The 19,391-nt window shown below is 51.1% G+C and overlaps 1 long non-coding RNA gene across 1 annotated transcript in view; it reads right to left on the bottom strand.

Annotated features, from left to right (window-relative positions):
- The window catches only part of LOC128844672 (uncharacterized), a 42,544-nt gene extending 37,633 nt beyond the window's left edge, over positions 1–4,911 (bottom strand). The window contains exon 1 of the long non-coding RNA XR_008446519.1: positions 4,858–4,911. This is a non-coding gene — a long non-coding RNA (uncharacterized LOC128844672). The remainder of the gene's footprint in view (positions 1–4,857) is intronic.
- Between the last annotated feature and the right edge of the window lie 14,480 nt (positions 4,912–19,391).

The raw sequence follows: 19,391 nt of genomic DNA, 5'->3' as shown, positions 1-19,391 counted from the left end.
CCTGCTTTGGCCCTGGCACTACGGGAACTGTGGTCGCTCTTATTTTTGAGGGTGCCACACGCCTGGGCATAGCATCTCCTTCCCTTCAATTGGCCTTGCAAGCCAAGTGACAGGAAATCCTTGCCAAACAGGCTTTTCTGAGCGAAATAACCCCAAACGCAAACAAAACCGGTGAAGACAAAAGCGTAAACATCTGCCTGTCAGAACATGCCATTCGCAGAGCCCAGGAGAGGCTCAGAAGGCAGCCGGCTCTGGGTACAGGCTTAGAGCTTTAGGTGACATGACCCTGGCGGATCCCACTGGTTCCCAGGACAGCACTCTGGGAGGATGCTGTTCCTATGAGCAATGCCAAGAGGCACTAACTCAGACACAGAAGGGTCCTTCCTCTCCACTCCTGGCTTCCTTCTCTTGTGGCGTCTCCGTTCTTCTTTCCTCTAGGAACATATCCTAGCGTGTATGGGGCTGTTGGGCAACATTAATTACCAAATCCTCAGGAATCCGCACCCCACCCCAGGAGGTAGGAATTATTACTCCCATTAGAGAGATGGGGAAACTGAGGCACGGAGCATGGAAGGCTCACTCATCAGGTTGGTGGCAGTTTGAGATTAGAACGAAGATGCTTCCTGGCTCCTAGCCCCGTGCTTGGTCCACTAGATCCCCACTGCCCCTCGTATCCTCACTCCGCCTAGCTGGGTACAAAGATGCAAGCCATGGCATGAACAATGGCCACTCCCACATGTGGTCTAGAGGGAATCTTGACCAGGAGTAGGTGGGAGGGAGAAGTCACTGGGGAGGCTGGCAGTGAATGGGTTCTGCCTCCTCCCTGGGCACTCCGAGGGCATCCCCAGCACCAGGGCAGCCCATCAGCAGATGATTGACACTGACAGGGACCGCCCATTGGAAGATGGAGGATGGACAGATGGCAATCCCAGCAGGTCGCATTGGCAAGGCGATAGCTGTAGCTGTTCCTTAGAGGTGGGAGTCCCCATGTAGCCCATCTCTCTGCACATATCCTCCCTTGAAATCCCCTACGGGTGCCTAGATAAGCTGGCTGGAAAAGGACCAGAACTGTTGCCATTGCTAACGGGTGATGTTTGCCTAGGTGGGGGCATTGTTCCGCTAGTGCACGTGTCAAGGCTAAATCTCAACTCTGTCACGCTGAGTGCAGAAGTGGGGCCTGCAAGGATTTTAAAAATTAATATTGGCCACGCCAGGCTTGTATTACACTCCCAAGGTTACAGCTTTTCTCTGACCTTGGCTTGGTAAATGCTGCCACCACCCAAATGCAACAAAAAAACCAAAACCCCTTTGAACCCAGGAAGGAGCACTTGGGAAGAGCTGAGAAAGAAAACAAAGGAAATTAGCAGTGGCTATCAGCTAATCAAACAACATGCACAAACCTCTTAGGACACCAAAAACCCAATCCTGTTCTTAAAAAGGGTAAATTTTATTAAAAACAAAAAGAAAGAAAATACATTTGGAACTTAGGCTTTTGCTAGATTTTAAAAAAGCAATTCCAAAAACCAAGCACCCAAACTAGCTTTCTTGGGGGTTCAGCTTAAAGGTTACAAGCAAACAAAAGCATCTGGGGTTAGCGCAGAGGAGTCCACAAGCCAATAAGAAACAAAAGAAATAATCCTCATCGCGCCTAGCTAAACATTCTGATCTACTTACACGTTTGAAGTTCAGATAAGTAGTTCTAGGTCTGATCTGATAAGTTATGATCATACCTGGCTTAAGTTGTCCCTCTAGCCCAGAGAACAACAGAGAAAGGGAAAGTTTCATTCCCAATTTTAAAAAGTTCTACCTTCCCATTGGCTCTTTTGGGGGGGACTTTTTAACCCTTTAGAGGTAAAGAACAGCTACCAAGAGGGATTTTACAGCTAGCTGGCTGGCTGGGGGTCCATCAAAGGGAGCTATCCCCCCTTGATTTATCACAGCATGTCTGCCTTCCTGGGCTCTGTTACCATTACCATGACGGGCAGCAGCTGTGGGCCTGGTACAATCGTGTGACAAGGCCTCAGCTGCACAGGGGCCGGCCACTCCACTAGTGTGAATCAACAGAGCTCACCCAAAGTCTCTGGCATTATTCACACCCACCCCCTGCCGCCCCGACTTCCCCGGGCTCTGGCCTGAAATATTTAGCTAACATTTAGCTAAAGGGCACCCGAACTGCCAGCCAGGACTGCGCCGTTTCCCCAGCCAGACATCTTCGTTGTGGGGAAAGCTCTTGTCTGCATGCTAGGAAGTGTGGAGAGTGTTTGCTCTTCCCCTTTGAGTCGGACAGCGCTGGGGCTGCGTGCAGAAAGGCTGGGCGGGAGGGATCATCTGGGGACAGACCCTGATCCGAAAGGCCAGAAGAACAAGGCTTGCTGCCAACCATGCTGGGACCTTTGGCTGTTTCTAAGTATAAGGGGCATCTCTCCACATGGGCCGGATCTTCCAACTGTTACTCCAATGAGCAATTTTATTTGCAAGAGTCGTCCCATCCTATGGCACCGACTGCAGGGTCAGGCCTTCTGACCCCACTCTCAGTGCCAGGCCTGTGGGAATGGAGGCAGCTCACTTTTCATCACCATTCAGGGATGACTGACACTGCTCCGTTGTGGCAGGACGGGAGGAGAGGAGCAGGGTGGCATTTAGCCCTAGGCAGAGGATCAGCACAAGACCTGTGCACTTGCAAAGTTCCCACCTTGCATAAGCCTTATAGAGGGATGATCTTCACAGATCAGCCTTTCCCGTGTTCTCCTCTCCAGCCTGTTTTGCAGTCCACTTGCCCTCTCAGCAAGGGCACACACTACAGGCAGCAGCAGGCAAGTGATCAAGGCTGCACCCCTGGCTCTGTGCATCTCTGCGATGAACTAGGAGGGCTTCACAGAGCTAGTGGGAATAACCTGGCACCACAGCGTGGTCACCGTGACCTCCCATATATCATTGCGCCATGTGTTTTCTTTTCCATGTCTCTCTCGAGTTGGCTCCGGTGTCTCAGCTGGATTTATGTTTGCAGAGCAGTGTCTGGTACTGAACTTTATGCAAGCCTCAAGGCTCCTCTGTGAGCGTCGTATTATTGTTGTTAGATACCCCTTACAGCTGGGGAAACCGATTAAATTGTTTTACCCAGCAAGTCAGTGGTGGGTGAGGATTCTGGAAATAGAACCCAGGAGTCCCGATGCCCAGCCCTGTACAATGGCTGCTAGTCCACGGGGTCTGTAAGCCTTAGCCCGTACACCGGTGTGACTAGCTAACCACAGGAGAGCAGGGACAAAGTCGCTGGCAGATCCCAGCCTTCCACACAGACACAAACGGTTGAGTCAAGACAGTTGCTGAAAAACATGTTTCCTTGTGCAAGGCATAAATCACCAAGCTGGCACCTCAACGGACAGTTTAACTGCGTTCCAGTCTCCCGCGGGAGGAGGAAGCTCTGTTTTGTTGGCTGGCTGGACAATTGGCCCCGCTCCCGCACTTTGCCTTTACTGTTTGTTTGTGTTTTCATATTTCTGCATCATAAAATTTGCCTAGGAGGCAGAGTTCACCCCAGCTATTGATCATGCCATGCAGGAAATCATCCACCATTGGGGAGAGAGGAAACGCACCGTGTCCGGATGGGAGATCCCTGAGCAAAGATATGGCTGAGATGAGCGTGGGAGCACCGTCAGTTTACTCCCCTTCTCCTCCCCCCCGGCCACATAAAACTGTTCAGGACAGTAAATCTCCGCAGCTCAGCGTAGACAAAAGGCAGCTGCTCTGTGCCCAGCATTAGCTGTGGAGATGTTATATTGAGAGGCGCAGCCTTGAGAGCGCCTGGAACAGACTGTCCATTCAGGCTGTGGTAATAAGGAAATTCTTTGAAAAGGCCAGGCTGCAAGGCCGGCAGGCACAGGAACAATGCGTAGTGGAAGGATCGGTGGCAGCGTGACCTGGCAGGAGCACACGGCATGCAGGGAAAGAATGCGTGGGGAGAGGAGGCATGTGGGTGGATGGGGATTCCCTGCTCATTGTTGTCTCGGTTGAGTTTTCCAGCTCATGTCTGCCGTGAGCTCCCGGGCGCCCCGTGAATTGAACACGCTTGTTCCACTGACCCAAGAGGGGCAGGAGCAGACAGATATGGTTGGAGACACTCACTGGACCAGGCGCATTGAGCATCAGCTTGAAACAACGTGCAGAAGGGAGAGACTGGGCCAAACCCCTAAGTCCTCACTCAGTTCCCCTGGTAAGGAAAACCACCTCCTCCTTGTAATCCTAGCTAGTGAAGCTGCAGAGTGAAATCCTGACCCCACTGAAGTCAATGGCAAAAACTCCCATTGCCTTCGACAGGGGCAGGATTCCACCCTTGTGCGTCCACACGGCAGTCGGAGGCGGGCCTGCAGCACACCTAGACATTCCGCTAACTTTGATCTAGCGAGCTCCAGTGACAACAGCCGGGAAGCCATGGCAGCATGTGCTGTATCACCTCGGACTTGAGCAGCTAGCCTTTGTCTGCAGCAGAGGGACACATCCTTACTTACTGGGAACCAGGCAGTTCTAAACTGGAGTGCTGGCCACTGTCTAAGCTTGGCTCTCGGGAGGCAAGGCACTTGGTTGCTGGTGCGGTACATGTTGTAGCCACCTGCTCAGAGAGCCCATACTGGCCATATGCCTATGTAACACCCACGCGCCCAGCTGCCGCCCGGCTAGATGGACGCCAGCATCTGCAGTTTTGCCATCATCCCCGCCCCCTTCCCACAAGTGTCTGTCTGCACCGAAAGTTTGAATTCAACAAAGGGAGCTTCTCCCTTTGTTTCTCCCTCCCTGGAGCCCTGGCCTTCATTTGGCCTATGAATAATAGTCAAAGTGTTAAATAGAAAGCGTTTGACTCACCCAGCTCAAAGCCGCTCGCTTGCTGCTAATGAGCTTGACTAACTTGCCTTGCACAGGATCCAGAGGGCACTGAGTTAATAACTCTGACTTTCTCCCTTTTCTTTTCCTCCTGTTTGTTTCTTTAACCCATCAGGTAATGAGCTCGCTCCCTGGCTATTTCCAGATCCCAGTGACTCACTGGCCATCACTGTAGGAGCTAATCATTCCCAAATCCTGGCCCCGAAGGCACCAAACCAAACAAGTTAATGTTCACTGATGCTAAGGGTCTGATGCTATTGCCGGGCTGGGTCAAAAGGGGGTGCTGCTTAGAAGGAGGCAGCAGGCTGGAGGGACTTTAATGAAACCTGCCCTTCCTCCTCCTCTTCTAGGCCCCAGCTGAGATCAGGGCCCCATTGTGCTAGGCACGCCACAGATACATAGCAAGACAGTTCTAAAGCGGTTGTAATTGAAACAGACAAAGAAAGGGAGAGGAAACAAACAAGCTAGTCTAAGGTCCATGGTGAAGGCAGGAATCAAACCCCAGTCTCTCGGCTTCTAGGCCAGTGCACCACCCACTACGCCAGGCTGCCCTATTGCATAGGGGAGAAGAAGATTGGTGTTTAGAAGACACGTGCTGGTCTCACTGGGTCAAGTACTTGTTTGTTACCTGCTGGCTGTTCCGGCCCGTGCCTGCCCCTGAGAGTCAGTAGCACCCCACAACAGTGTGCAGGGCCCTGGGGGAGCAGACCATGGGGCTGTGCCAGTGATCACCTCTCCACACCAAAACCGGCCGATTTCTGAAACCGTCGATAACTAGAAGAAATTGCCCAGAAGCCCTAGTCAAGAAGGGCCAGGCTGGACCCTGCCAGCCAGCCCATGCTCTGGTGGCTCAGATTAATCCAATCAGGATATGAATCACACAGAATTGCTTTTTTCCTAAATCCCAAACCACCCCTGTTTCTGAACATAACCAAACCCGCTAAGAGGGACCCCTGAGCTCTGGGGGTTCAGATGCCTGGGAACCAGGATTGGATCCAGCTTTGGCCCGGTTCTAATTCTAGGGCTTGGTATCATTGAAGGCAGCAATTGGCAAGGCACCTGGGGCCAAATGTACCTCTGATGTAACTCCACTGAAGTCAATGTAGCTACACCAGGGATGCACTTAGCTCAAGGAAGATGAAGGACCCTTCCCCCCCGACAGTGCTGACAGCCGTCCCCTGAGCCAACACACACGATAGCCTCTTCTGAGCTGTTGTCTGCATGGAAAGGGTCTGGGCCAGTCAGGCGAGCCTTCGGGCGCCTGGGCTTCCTAACAGAGTTAAGGGCCCCTGACAGGTCAAAGGGCCACTTGCAGTCCTGACCAACTCAGCACCAAGGCACAAAGGACAGTTCCAGAAAAGCCTGGGAGAGTCTGATTAGCTCCAGTCGCCCGGGGCCTGGCAGCGTTATGGGCTCACTTGCCTTTGCTAGCGAGCGTCTCAAAATGCCCCCGGTGTAAGAGCTTTCAGACCCTGCCGCAGTGCAGGGCGATCCCTCTCCGCAGATTCTCTGATATTGCTGTGTCCTTGGCCCCTTCCTGGACTCTAATTCCCTGTGTGCGCTGGAGCTTTCTCTGGCATTGACATGGGGGCCGCTCACTCTCCCCAGCTAGCCAGGTGCTGGCTTCCTCAGAACCACACAACAGGGAGAAGCTTTTCCACTCAGACAGGTGAATCATCGAAGTCAGAGGACATATTGTATGTTTACCACAAAAAAGGGTCTTACCTGTGATACAAACACCACCAGAGGCAATTAAAATCAAAGGGCTCATTTACTTTTCACTCTCTCTGCTTTTGCATGACCCCGAGCATGGACACTAGATTAGTTACGCTAGATGTTTCTAGTCAATTTCCTGCTCCCAGGTCACCGCAACCCACACAACAGCCAGGGCTGGAGCTAGCCACAGCTGGTCTTGGAGGAGCAGGGGATGAAAGTCATTCCAGCCACACAGACAGCCCGATTGTCCTAGGGGAAGCTTTGAAGTGCAGGGCTGAGCAATGCTGCCGAGTTACATGAACGTCCAGTAGAGGATTAATGTTTCCTGCTGACACATCCCTTGGCCTTTACTGGTGTGCTAGGCGCTCGGGTTCCTCAGTGGGAGGTACTGCAACGGGGTGAGAGCGGGGGAGTGAGTCTGTCTGCAGTGCTAGCCAGGATGACAGGCCCATCGCAAACTCAGCTGTGTGGCTTTGCTAGGGATCAGCAGAGGGAGGATGATGAATAACGGCAGCTGGGGTTGAGTGGGACAGGATACACCGGTAAAGTGGGTTACGCTGGGTGAAGGGAGGCCCGGAAAGTCCTGATTTGGTACAGAACTCAGCATGGCAATGGATGTTCCAGCCAAGCCTTCACAGACTGTCCCCTTGTGAGTCCAGTCTCTTCCTTTAGCCAGGGAGCCCCGTCCTGGCTCCGGGAGAGAGCTGAGATGAGCAGGGATGGAGAGGGCTCCGTAGAAGAGGAGTGGCCTCCGGAGGCCAGGGTAGCTGGGGGCTGAGTGGGTCTATTAACTGAGTTCTCCCCTTCATGTGTGCCGGAGCGTGACTGCCGCTTCCTCTTGGTTGGGGCCTCTGAGAAAGGAGCAGGGGAGAAAACAGTGAGTTCGAACAAAACAGTCCCAAAGGAGGTATACAGGAGCTCAGATTCACCCTTCTATGGGCATGCTGATTAGTCCAGATCCCAACTGGTCAGGCACTGGCAGAGAGCTGGGCTGGGTGGCTTCAGCAGTATTTGTCTCTAGCTTCCCTGGTTCTAACACATACCCGCTCTCTGCCACGCCTCAGACGTGAGCCCTGATCTGGACCTGGATGGAACCCCAAAGGATGAAGAGAGCTTTGAGCAGGTGCCCCAAACACACTTCCCGTCCTGGCTGCGTTAACCCTATCTGCACCACGCTCTCTGCATCTCTCCACTCCGAACCCTCCAGCTGGCTTTGCCACCCCACAACGGAGATACCCCTTCGGCTCCATCCACAACAGCACGGCAGCCCTGAGCCACCTCCCCTCACACCATTTACCTCCCAGGCCTTCCCCTTTTGATCCGTCCCCACCAGCGCTCCAGTGCCAATAGCAGTGCTGGCGACTGAAATTCGAGACCTCCAAGCACCAGAAAATATAGGGAACAACGTCGGGACGGGCCATTTATTTTGTCTCACCGTCCACACTCCTCAAGGCAGCATCCTTGTCTTCATTACTCCCCTTTAAAGCACAGAGCATGCGGTTGGTGTTACACAAATCTCCCGGCAGCCCCCGGGAGGATTAATCGCCTGGGTCCTTCTTAGTGGTTAGTGCTTCAGATAAGTGAGTCTTAAACACCGCCTGGCAGGATGGCTCAGCTGGGGCAGACCCTGGTCTGAAAGGCGAGAAGAACGAGGCTTGCTGCCAGCCATGCTGGGGGATTGATCCCCTAATGGGAGGGCTTTGACTGCTTCTAGGCATAAGGGGCATCTCTCCAGATGGGCAGCACTTGGTACGTCACAGGATCAGGCCCTTACACCTTACCATGTAGGGATAACAATATGGTCCTTGGGTCATTAGCCACTACGGGCTCTGTATCCCTGCCTGATGCACTGGGCCCCTGCAGCATGCGCCTGGCACATCCACTCTCCTTTTAAGCATCCTTTTAAGCCTTTCCTAAGGCACCTCACCGAGTAGCTGTCACGTTTGAATAGGACTTAAGACACAACGTTCCTCAAAGCCAGCGTAGCATGTACTCACCGGGCTCAATCCCTGATCTCAGCAGGGCCAGGGGGCAGATTTGTAAAGGTGTCTAGATGCAGAGAGAGGCCTTTCTGAGAACCCCACTGGGCGTCTCTCTGCATCACCAGCTGCCCTAAATAGCTTTAATAGTCTGGCCCCAGGTTCTTACAGCTTCTAGTTGCTAGTAATTACATACATCTACCATGTAATTAACACCGCTGCATCCCAGCCCCCAGACAAACATGGATGTGGTCATTAAGAACATAGAACAAAAGAACGGCTGGCAGGGCCGGCTCCAGGCACCAGCGCAGCAAGCAGGTGCTTGGGGCGGCCAACGGAAAGGGCGGCACGTCCGGCTCTTCGGCGGCGGGTCCCTCAGTCCCTCTCGGAGGGAAGGAGCTGCCGCTGAATTGCTGCCGAAGAATGAAGCAGCGGCGGTAGAAGTGCCGATCACAGCTATTTTTTTCCCCCCCGCCACTTGGGGCGGCAAAAATGCTGGAGCCGGCCCTGATGGCTAGGTTGAGTCAGACCAATAGTCCATCTAGCCCAGTATCCTGCCTTCTGACTGCGGCGGGTACCAGATGCTTCAGAGGGAATGAACGGAGCAGGGCAATTTGAGTGATCCATCCCCTGTCGTCCAGTCCCAGCTTCTGGCATTTGGAGGTTTAGGGGCATCTGGAGCATGGGGTTGCATCCCTGACCATCCTGGTTAATAGCCATTGATGGATGAACTTACCTAATTTATTTCTGAACCCAGTTTTCGACATCACAACATCCTGGCAATGAGTTCCGAGCTTATAACCAGCAAGCATCACTTCCCCACCCCCCACTATATAACAAAGGGATGAGATGGATTTGTTCCTTTTCCTGGAAGTGTCAAGAGATCCCAGTTTAACTCACAATGAAATGTTACCACATAGCATGGTAACGGGCACCCTAAAAATCCACATAGCAGAACCATAGCTACTAGGAGATCTAAGGTTGTCACAGGTCATGTAAATATCCAGCCACAAATTTACCCTTTAACTTAGCTTTATCATTCAGACTCAAATGAGTTACCTGAGGTCCATTGGCAACAGCAGTGCTGAAGTTGATGGGACTTTCAGACACTCAATACCTCTGCAAAGCAGGCGCTTGGTGTCCCAGGATGGGCACTCGAAATCGGAGTCACCCAAAATTAGAGGCCCCTTTTGAACATTTGGTGTCACTGCACCGAGAAGAGCTGGGAGGAATCGGCATGATCTAATTATTCATCAGAAAAATGGTCTCCTGCTTGTCGAGGACCCATGTCAAACCAGAAAGAAAGAACCCAGTATGTGACTCTCCTGCTCCATTTGTAATATTTTGATTACATGTGGGTTAGGATATTTTAGGACTGGGCCTTCAAGAAGGGGCTGGCTTAGATAAACTGTCAAAGCTATGGCTTTCTGTTGGAGAGAACAAAACTTGGGCTAGATGAACTCTGGGTGCTTGGCAGAGCAGGTCCCCACTGTAATACCAAGCATAAAGAAATGATTTCTTTGAGATTGGAAAGTGGGTGAAGTTGATGTCGACCTGGTTGGTGTATTAAACCGCCACATTATGTAAAATGTCCATGGCTGCGGATATACAGACACCAAGAGGTACAGAACCTGTGACGTTCTGAACAAGCTCCTATCTCCTTGAGCTAAAGGACCAACTCCATTACTAGGAGTAAGTAGCAGGCTGTTTGCCTCAATGTGGACCAGCCACTTGAGGGCGACATAATCACACCTAGAGTCTGATGTGCCAGCAGGAGAGATTGTTTTCCACTCTGCCACTGCCTCGCTGTGTGATCTTGGTCAAACCACCTTGGTTTCCCTGTCTGTAAAATGGGGCTGATGACCTTTACCCACCTTTGAGACCCTCTGGATGAAAATATGAATCTCTGGAAGGCCTAAGCGCCATGCTAACTTCAACGCTGCACCAAGACTGCTGCTCTCCTTGCATTCATAAGGGCTGCAAACACAGAACACTGCTTCTCCTTTGTGCGCTTTAGGATTACGTTAATAATACCTCGAAATAACAGGCTGAAAAATTTGCCCCCTGTGAGCTCTAAAAGCCAAGCCTCAAGGTTAAGTGTTTGCCGTGCAAAAACAGCTTTTGGGCTCTGCAGTGTCTTAATTAGTGTCACTCTGGCCAAGAAAAGAGAGCCAGGTCTAAATGGTACCACATGCCCCCAAGCCTATTTTCTTCTCCCCAGGTCCCTTGGAGAGTTGATGGATTGCAGTCTGATTGCCTCTGTAAGGGCAAATTCTACTCAGCAAGCAGCTGCCGAATTGGAGACATTCACACGGTTGCCAAGGAAACTAGCAGATTCTCCCCAGCCGACTTTGCAGGTGCACAAGCAAATCAGCCTAAATGATGCGGCCCCCGCGCTGCCTTTTCTGTGCATCAAGTTTCTAGGAATGTAGCAGGTGTCTTTTGATCTGATCTGGGTGCCCTGAATGGAGAAGGACGACGAAGACAAGAACACATCCAGATGAGAACACTTCAACAGGCCTTACACCCATGGAAACCCAAGCGAGGGCATACACAGAAGGCAGTGGGGGTGCAGAGGTACCACTGAGGGTACAAAATGAAGCCAGAGGAATTGTGAAGGGGTTACTCTTTGCCCAATTTGGGCTACAGGTTGCTGATAAATACGGAAAGAACCCAGCGTGACTCTCAGAGCCTGAGATGAGTTTACCAGGCGGGCAGTTAGGAATTAAACTATCTCTTCATTAGTAAACTGAGCATCTGTGGGCTGCACAGTAAGTGACACCATTTTTGCCGGATCAGTTTTCTGAGCAGAACTTGGCTTTACGACTGATGCAGCGTCTGGAGTGGCTCGGCACAGCAGCAGTTTGCAAACGGGCCTGATTCGGGAAGCGGGTGGAGAAATGTCCTACTGCATTTCTAGACCGGTTACACTTTAAAATCGTAGCCTGGCTCTCATTAATTCTCTGGCGTTTATTAGAATCTCATGAAGCCAGATGAAATCATTGTGTATTCATGTGGGCGTTAGAAGTACACTAGTATCAATAGGCCACTTATGGTAGCTTTATTTTGTAAGTGTTACCCATTTTTCCCTGGCTGTAGAGAGCTGATGGCAAAGGGAAAAGGAAACCGGTTTTCTCTCTTGGAGATGATGATAGATATGGGTTTATATAGCTTTCTTGCCACAGAAGGAATCAGAAAGCACACCGCAAGTAGAGCCGGGTAATTACTGCTAACCATTTTCTATGACTGTCCATTCAGCTTTGTAATTAAATTGGCTTTGTGCATGTTCCCCCCTTCTTTAGCACCAAAGTTCCAGGGAACAAGCTGGCAGGAATGTTCAGGCAACCAACAAATCTTCTAGCACATTAACCTACAACTAATTTTGAATTTGCAATTGTGACTATTCACACTAGCAACCTAATTCTACGGGTTCTGCTCCATCTCACTTCTCCAGTCAGGGAACAGAAACAGGATCATGTGATCGGTGTGTCCAATCAGAGCTAACCGACGTGCTCGAATTTCGAAGCTTCGCAACAAAGGAGTTACAGGCCGGGAATCCTTCACAGAAATTGTTTGCACAGATATTTTGTATACTAAATACAGACAAAAAGTGCCTCAAACAAACTGCGTAAAGCTATTCGGGGACCCATTTGAGAGCAAAGAGGAGAAATTCTTCCCACAAATGTTTTGCTATGAGCAGTTCACCAGGCTGCTTTTACAGAAGCGAGCGCGACCGTCGAGTGGCAGCGTGCTGAGCCGTGTTTTAGATTTTACAGTGGATTTGGCCAAGGGTAAATACCGGCCCAGTCACTGAAGTCAATGTGCAGTCATCGTGTAACTCACACTGGTGAGTGTGTTACAGGTTCTCTTCCATGCCTGATGCACAGAGGATACGAGTCGGTTACAGACCCAGCTGAGGAGCGTTGGCTCTTTATCTCAACCTCTGGCAGCTTTTGCCTTTAGCGCTGGAGGTCCCTGGTGTGGCACCCAAGCAGGTTTCTTGAAGAGAGAGAGAGAGAATATGTGAGCCAGGACAGACATCAGGGTTTTCTCCCACCCCTTTCAAAAAATGTAGTTTGTTGCCCCTATTCCACCCCGCCAGCAGCTTCCCATCTCATCTGAAGGACGATGCCTCTGTCTACGCTACAAACCCTTAGTCCCTCCCTAGGACTCGAACGCAACGCCCCATTGGCTCCCGCAGCCCCCGCAATGACATGCTGTCACCAGTTCAGCAAGAGCCTGCCATGAAAATTCTCTCCCGTCGCCTCCCACCATCAGGGGAGCCGTGGTGGCACAGAGGAAGGACCAAATGCCGCCACCCTCACTAAGGAGACAGGCAGCAACGCTGGGCGCAGCAATGCGGTCAGCTGGAAATCTTTGTGCTCGAAAACCACAGGGCCAGATCCTCTGCTGGTATAAACGGGTGTAGCGCCATGGAGGTTAAATGGAACGAAGCCAATTGACATCAGCCGAGGATCTGGCCCGCTGGGTAGCATGGCACAGCAAGATGTCCAAGTAGGGTCATTAGATTGTGAAGCTCCTCAGTGTCTTCCTACCAGTGCGAGACTTCAGTACAGGAGATCATCCCAATTGGGCACAGCACTGACGCACATGCTTACGTCCCATTTAATCACGTGCTACGTTTGCCCAGCCCCTAGCAAAATGGTCTGACCTGTGGATTCCCAGATTTTGGGCACTAATACAATACAGTTAATAATAGTAGTAATAACACCAGCTCCAGATGGGTTCGTGGCTCAGGTCCATTGCTAGTTATTGACCCACCGACCCCCGAGGGGCCCGTGGGAAACACCCTGACGGGAGACTGGCAAGCTTTTGCCTTTCCCTGCACTCCCGTTAATTAGAAGCCGCTAACTCTCTAGCAGCGACCGCCAGGAACTGGTTTCCTCTAAAGGTTCGGCTTCCCACAGTAGCACTGACGAGGCTTCAGCGTCACCCTTTGCTCCGTTTTTCTGCCATGTATGTTGATAGAAGGTAGGCACGAGAGAGCCGACCAAGAGGAGCAGTTACTGACGAACACGCTCTGTGGAGCCTCGCACTGTGAGACCAAAGCAAATCAGCCCCCCGCAGAAGGAACACACGGGCCTGTGTGGGGTTTAGTGTTATACGTTATTTATAAAGCACTAACAGCTCGAAAGACAGAGGCAACACGGTCTAGTGGGTAGAACAGTTGCCTAGGACTTAGGAGATCTACGTTCTAGTCCTGCCTCTGGTACTGAGCTGTTGTGTGACCGTAGCCAAGTTACTTAACATCTGTTTCCCTCCCCCCCTTCTCTTTGTCGACTTGGATTGTGTGCTCTTTGGGGGCAGGCACGGTCTCTTGCTATGTTACTGTACATCAGCTAGCGCAGTGGAATCCTGGCATTTCTTGGGACCTCTAGGTCCTACTGCAGGAGAAATAATTATAGCTTCACGGCAGCTCTGCTCTAGTTAAGGCTGATTGATAGCAATCAAGGCTCTTGGCCTGTTGAGATTAGTCTAAACAGAAACACCGGGATCAAGAGTAGGACACAACAGAGCACAAACAGCGGAGCAGTGACATTCGCTGTGCGGTTTGTTCCTATGCTGTTCAGGGTTCAGGAAGTTGGTGTAGGGAGCTGGCATTACCTTGATGTGTACACCTGGCAACAGGGCCGTAAGGCAGGAATACCCACATGGGCCCAGTGGCCAGTGGTAGTGCTTCACCGTGAGGCAACCTCTACGAACTGAAACTCTTCGGAGCAGGGCCATTCTCCTACTATATGTATGTACAGCGCCTAGCACAATGGAGCCATGATCCTCACAGGGGTCACTAGATACTATCACGATACAATTAATAAATAAAGGTTTAAAATAACATGCCGCCGAGTGAATTGAAGGGAAACTAATAATAAATTAAACGGGAGGGAAAGGGTAACAGATCTGGCGTGTGCGAGAGAGAGCAGATATTTACAGCAAGCTCTTAAAGTTCCTCACAATAAACCCATATGGCTCTATAAAATTGCTTCCTATGCTCCCCAGTGTAATAAAGTATTAAGCTCTGTGGTTCCCAAAGCAGTCCTTTCCCAGGGTTTTTCTGTTAGGGGTGACTTGGGTGGGAGGGGTAACGGATTGGGGCAAATGTTTTTAATGCGGAGGCCCTGGGAAGTTAGCTTCACGTGGTTTTTAGACCCCACTTTGAAATGCAGAGATATTTCGGAAAGCTGAGCTCCGATCTCTGGCTAGCTGGGTTTTATTGTATCAATGCAAAAGGAAAAAAGCCCAACCAAGGGCCAGATCCTCAGTGGTGTACGTCAGTGTCACGTGCGATTGAAAGTAATAGGGCTATGGTGACTTACTCCAAGTGAGGATTTGCTTCCCTCCCGCAATATTATTATTGCTGCCACTGTGTATCTGTGCCGCTCACACGCCCGCAGCAGAAGTCGTTTGTTCACAGGAGCAGCGATTTTTTTTTCCAGGGCCCTTTGCAAACATGTCTCTTTCTAGGTCATTTTGCAACAATCTCGCTTCTTACCCCAGCTGGAAACGAACTGGGATTCCTGTAAACAGGAACACAAGACAAAGCCAAGGCAATGAATGTCACGGTGGCTGCTGTACAGTATCTTCTGGGTGCCGTGACTCATACCCCCTTTCATATCCCTCTGGATCAAGTGCAGGATGTTTGTCTGAAGCATTAGCCAAACTCTTCCACTCCAGGGACGGTGATATTAAAAGGCGCACGCTGTTCATTTGGGGAACTGGCTGAGCAGATAAAGTGGGGCTTTGTAGTCAAAGACCTTGTTCCTTTGGCTTGAGAGGCCGCTGCTGGGTGATGCAATTCTCGGCTCTGGTGTCGCTGTCACACTCTTTGTACGGGCACCACCTGTGGATTCTTTCCCTCTCTCCCTTGCTGTCATCTCTTTTGAGTGGCAGCGTTCGCTGGGCGAATACACTGTGGCTATTCTGGACTTGCCAGGACCGGGGAAGCGCATCATGCATTAAAGCACGCTTGAAACTGCTCTAACTTAAACCAGGCCCTGGCCAGACCCAGAATAAGGAGGCTTGGTGTTATCTTTACCCCCTCTCCTGTCCCTGCCCTAAGTGCAGCATCAAGGTAACTGAAAACCAGGGCCACTGTTTTCAACTGGACACCAACAGAGGGAAAGTCTGCTCTCTGCATGGGGTGGGAGGAAGATCCTTGCTTTCCAGTGGCTTCTTGGGCTCCCCTCCCTTCGGGTCCATATATTAGTACATATGCAAATCTTCACCACTGTCCTGATCCACAGGGGCAAAGGGATCCGCCCCGGATCATCTTACAGGATTGGGGCCTACAAGGGAAAATCTAGGAGAAAAGGGCTTGCTTAGCCGGTACCTCTCCTTGTCAGCATGCTGGAAGCAGTGCCAGTGTCTCTCCTAACTCCCCGCATCAGGCACTGGGGGACCGTGTCTTTACCCACAGCCAGGAGCTGCTGTAGCAAGACAGACTCACCCGCAGTCCTTGCTGGGAGCAGCAGGGATCCTTCCTTAGCTGCCGGTGGGAGAAGCTTCCCCCACTTCGCCATGGAGAGTAGCCAGAGAGCAGGCTCACCCCGCCGCTTTCTGCTGTCCCTCTCCTGAATCCCCTTCTCTTACTGCCCCTCCGTCCTGGCCAGAGCTGGGCAAAAATTTTCGGATGAAACTTTGCTGAAAAATGCAGATGGGGGTTGAGCGAAACATTTAGCAAATTCATGGTGAATTTGCTGGATTGCTTCAGTCTAAAAAAAACAAAACAAAACACCCTCCTCCCCCCCCCCCCCAACAACGTGAGGAGTAAATTGAAATGTTTCATTCCAATTTTTCAATTTCTAAACGACTTTTCAGTTTGAATTTTACTTCACTTTTATGTAATAAAAGGTTTTGGACAAAAACCCTCAAGCGGATGGAAACATTTTGTTTCCGTTTGAACTGAATGTTTTATTCAACCCCAAAGTATTTTGTTTTTCTACTTTTTGGGTTCAATGGGAAATGTTCGAAGTTTCGTTGTGTTAGCCCTAAACATTTTTTGTAACATTTCAGTTCCATTTTTTGCCCAGAAACCCAGTTATCTGCACAGCTCTTATCCTGACCTGCCTTGTTGTAGCAGTCCTGAGCCCCCAAACAGAGCTGCCCTTGATTCTTCCCCTGGGATCCCTCCTGCCCCCGTCCATTACACCTCCCCTGTCGTCTAGGCTCCCTGCCATTGTGCTGTCTGCTCCACTTGTTGCATGGCTATAAACCCGTATGGGGCCTGGATCAATGTCAGGAAATACTAAGGTTGCAGGCTGGTTTTGGAGGGGATACTATGATGGGATAGCCTAATTTTGGCAATTAATTGATCTTTGATTATTAGCAGGTAAATATGCCCAATGGCCTGTGATGGGATGTTAGATGGGGTGGGATCTGAGTTACTACAGAGAATTCTTTCCTGAGTGTTTGTCTGGTGAGTCTTGCCCACATGCTCAGGGTTTAGCTGATCGCCATATTTGGGGTTGGGAAGGAATTTTCCTCCGGGGCAGATTGGCAGAGGCCCTGGAGGTTTTTCGCCTTCCTCTGGAGCGTGGGGCACGGGTCACTTGCTGGAAGATTCTCTGCACCTTGAAGTCTTTAAACCAAGATTTGAGGACTTCAATAACTCAGACATAGGTTAGGGGTTTGGTATAGGAGTGGGTGGGTGAGATACTGTGGCCTGCATTGTGCAGAAGGTCAGACTAGACGATCATAATGGTCCCTTCTGACCTTAAAGTCTGAGTCTGAGTCTATGGAGCACATGCCGACAAGCGATGGTCCTTCCAGTAAGGAGCACTGATGGGGGAATCTCCCACTGCCCATGTGTGGGACCGGTGGATAACAGAGAATGTCAATCTCCAGGGCTCTAAAACCCAGCCTTGATTTTACCCCCTGCTGTGCAAAGGATTAACTTCCTTCCCATGGCCCCTCCATCCTGAGAGCATAATGTTTGGTGTCAACAGGGTGATGATGAATGGGCTGGTTTTATTTTAGCCGGCCAGATTGTTTAGTGTTAGGATAAAAAAAAGGCCACCAGCCAGAAAGGACTAGACTCTGCTTTAGTCATCTGAGTCGAAGAGGATTTACAATTCCGTCTCCACGGCCACCTGTCACCAGACCCTAACCGGAGCTAGCGCAAGGCAATGGCTTAACAGAACTGGGCACCCTGACCTGCCGAGAGGCAGCCGGGGGGAATGGCAGCCTGGGGTAAAGAACACTTTGTCCTTCTATGTCTGTCTGTCTATGATACGTCAATAGCCCTTATCCGTCCTAATACTGAGTGCCTCACAGTCCTTCATGGACAAATCACGCACCAGCCCTGGGCGGTAGGGACGTGCTGTGGCTCTTGACAAACGAAGGGGTTCAGAAAAGAGCTCCCAGAATGACTTGAGGGCTGGAAAACCGGCCTTACAGTGAAAGACTAAAGGAGCTCAGGGTTTTTAATGTAGGTGAAGAGGTGATGTGATCGCACTCCAGAAGTACCTGCGTAGGGAGAAGATGTCTGACAGGAGAGGGTTACTGGATTTATCAGACAGAGGCAGAACGAGATCCCTTAGCTGGAAGCTGAAGCTAGACCAATTCAGATTAGAAATAAGGTGCACATTTAAAAGTGGGTAATTAACCATTGGAACAGTTGACCTGGGGACAGGGGTGGTGCCAGCCTCTTCCTGTGGGGGCTGAGGTGGGCTAGACAGAAAATTGGGGGGGGGGCTGTGCCCCCCTCGCCACAAAGCCGGGGCTGCGGCTGCTCCTCAGGTCCCCAACACCCTTCAACTGCTTGCAGCTGGTAACAGCCGCCAGGATAGGGGGATCCGGCTCTGGGGCTGGCAGAGCCCTCAGGGGGCAGAGCCCAGGCCAGAGCGGATCAGTGTGGGCAGCTGTGGTGAGCCCTGGACCCTCCACCTGCCCTGGGTGGTGCGCCCTGGCGGGCAGGGACACCGGCTGGGAGCTGTTCTCAGGCCCCCCTGCCTCCTGCCTGGGCAGTGGCACTGCCACCTTCAGAGCTGGGCGCCTGGTCGGCAGCCACCACTCTCTCTGCTCTGCCTTCAGAGCTGGACGGCCAGAGAGTGGCAGCTGTTATGGGGGAGGGGGGAGCAAGGCAAATTTTGGGGTGGCTACAGCCCCCGCTAGTCCCCCCAGCACTGCCCCTGCCTAGGAAGGTAGTGGATTCGCTGTCATTTGAAGTTTCTAAATCAAGGTTGCATGGCTTTCTAAAAGATACGCTCTAGTTGGATATTATGGGCTCCATGTGGGAACCACTTGGTGAAATGCTGTGGCCTGTGGTATGCAAGAGGTCAGACTACATGCTCACAATGATCCCTTCTGGCCATAAAATTACTTATCCCCATTTCACAGATGGGGAGCAGAGTAGATTTAGTGACATACCCAAAGCCATACAGAAACCTGTGGTAGAGCTGGGAATTAAACCCAGATCATCTCACTCCCTATCCAGGGCACCATCTTCCCCACTCCATGGCATCATTCATCCTAGCAGCTCAGTGTCTGCACAGACATTAATGAAATGAGCATTAGAGTGGAGACCGTATTGCCCCATTTTACGGCTGGGGACAGTGACGTGCACAGTGGTTAAGAGTGACTTGGCCAAGCCAGGAAGAGAACCCAGAATGCCTGATTCTTATTCCCCTGCTGAAACCAGTGTCTGCTGCTCCCATCAGTATGTAAATAGCCCAGTGAGAGAGAAGGGGAGACTAAAGGAGTGGAGGACTTTAAACTAACATGCAGCCACAGAAGGGAATTTTTTGTGGGTCTGGCTTTTCCCTGAGTGGATATGATTTATTTATATTTTCAAATTAGTACGTT

Source organism: Malaclemys terrapin, chromosome 10 (genome assembly GCF_027887155.1).
Source record: "Malaclemys terrapin pileata isolate rMalTer1 chromosome 10, rMalTer1.hap1, whole genome shotgun sequence".
NCBI classification, from domain to species: domain Eukaryota; kingdom Metazoa; phylum Chordata; order Testudines; family Emydidae; genus Malaclemys; species Malaclemys terrapin.
The sequence above is the reverse complement of the archived record's forward strand: the minus strand, read 5'-3'. Positions and strand labels throughout refer to the sequence as shown.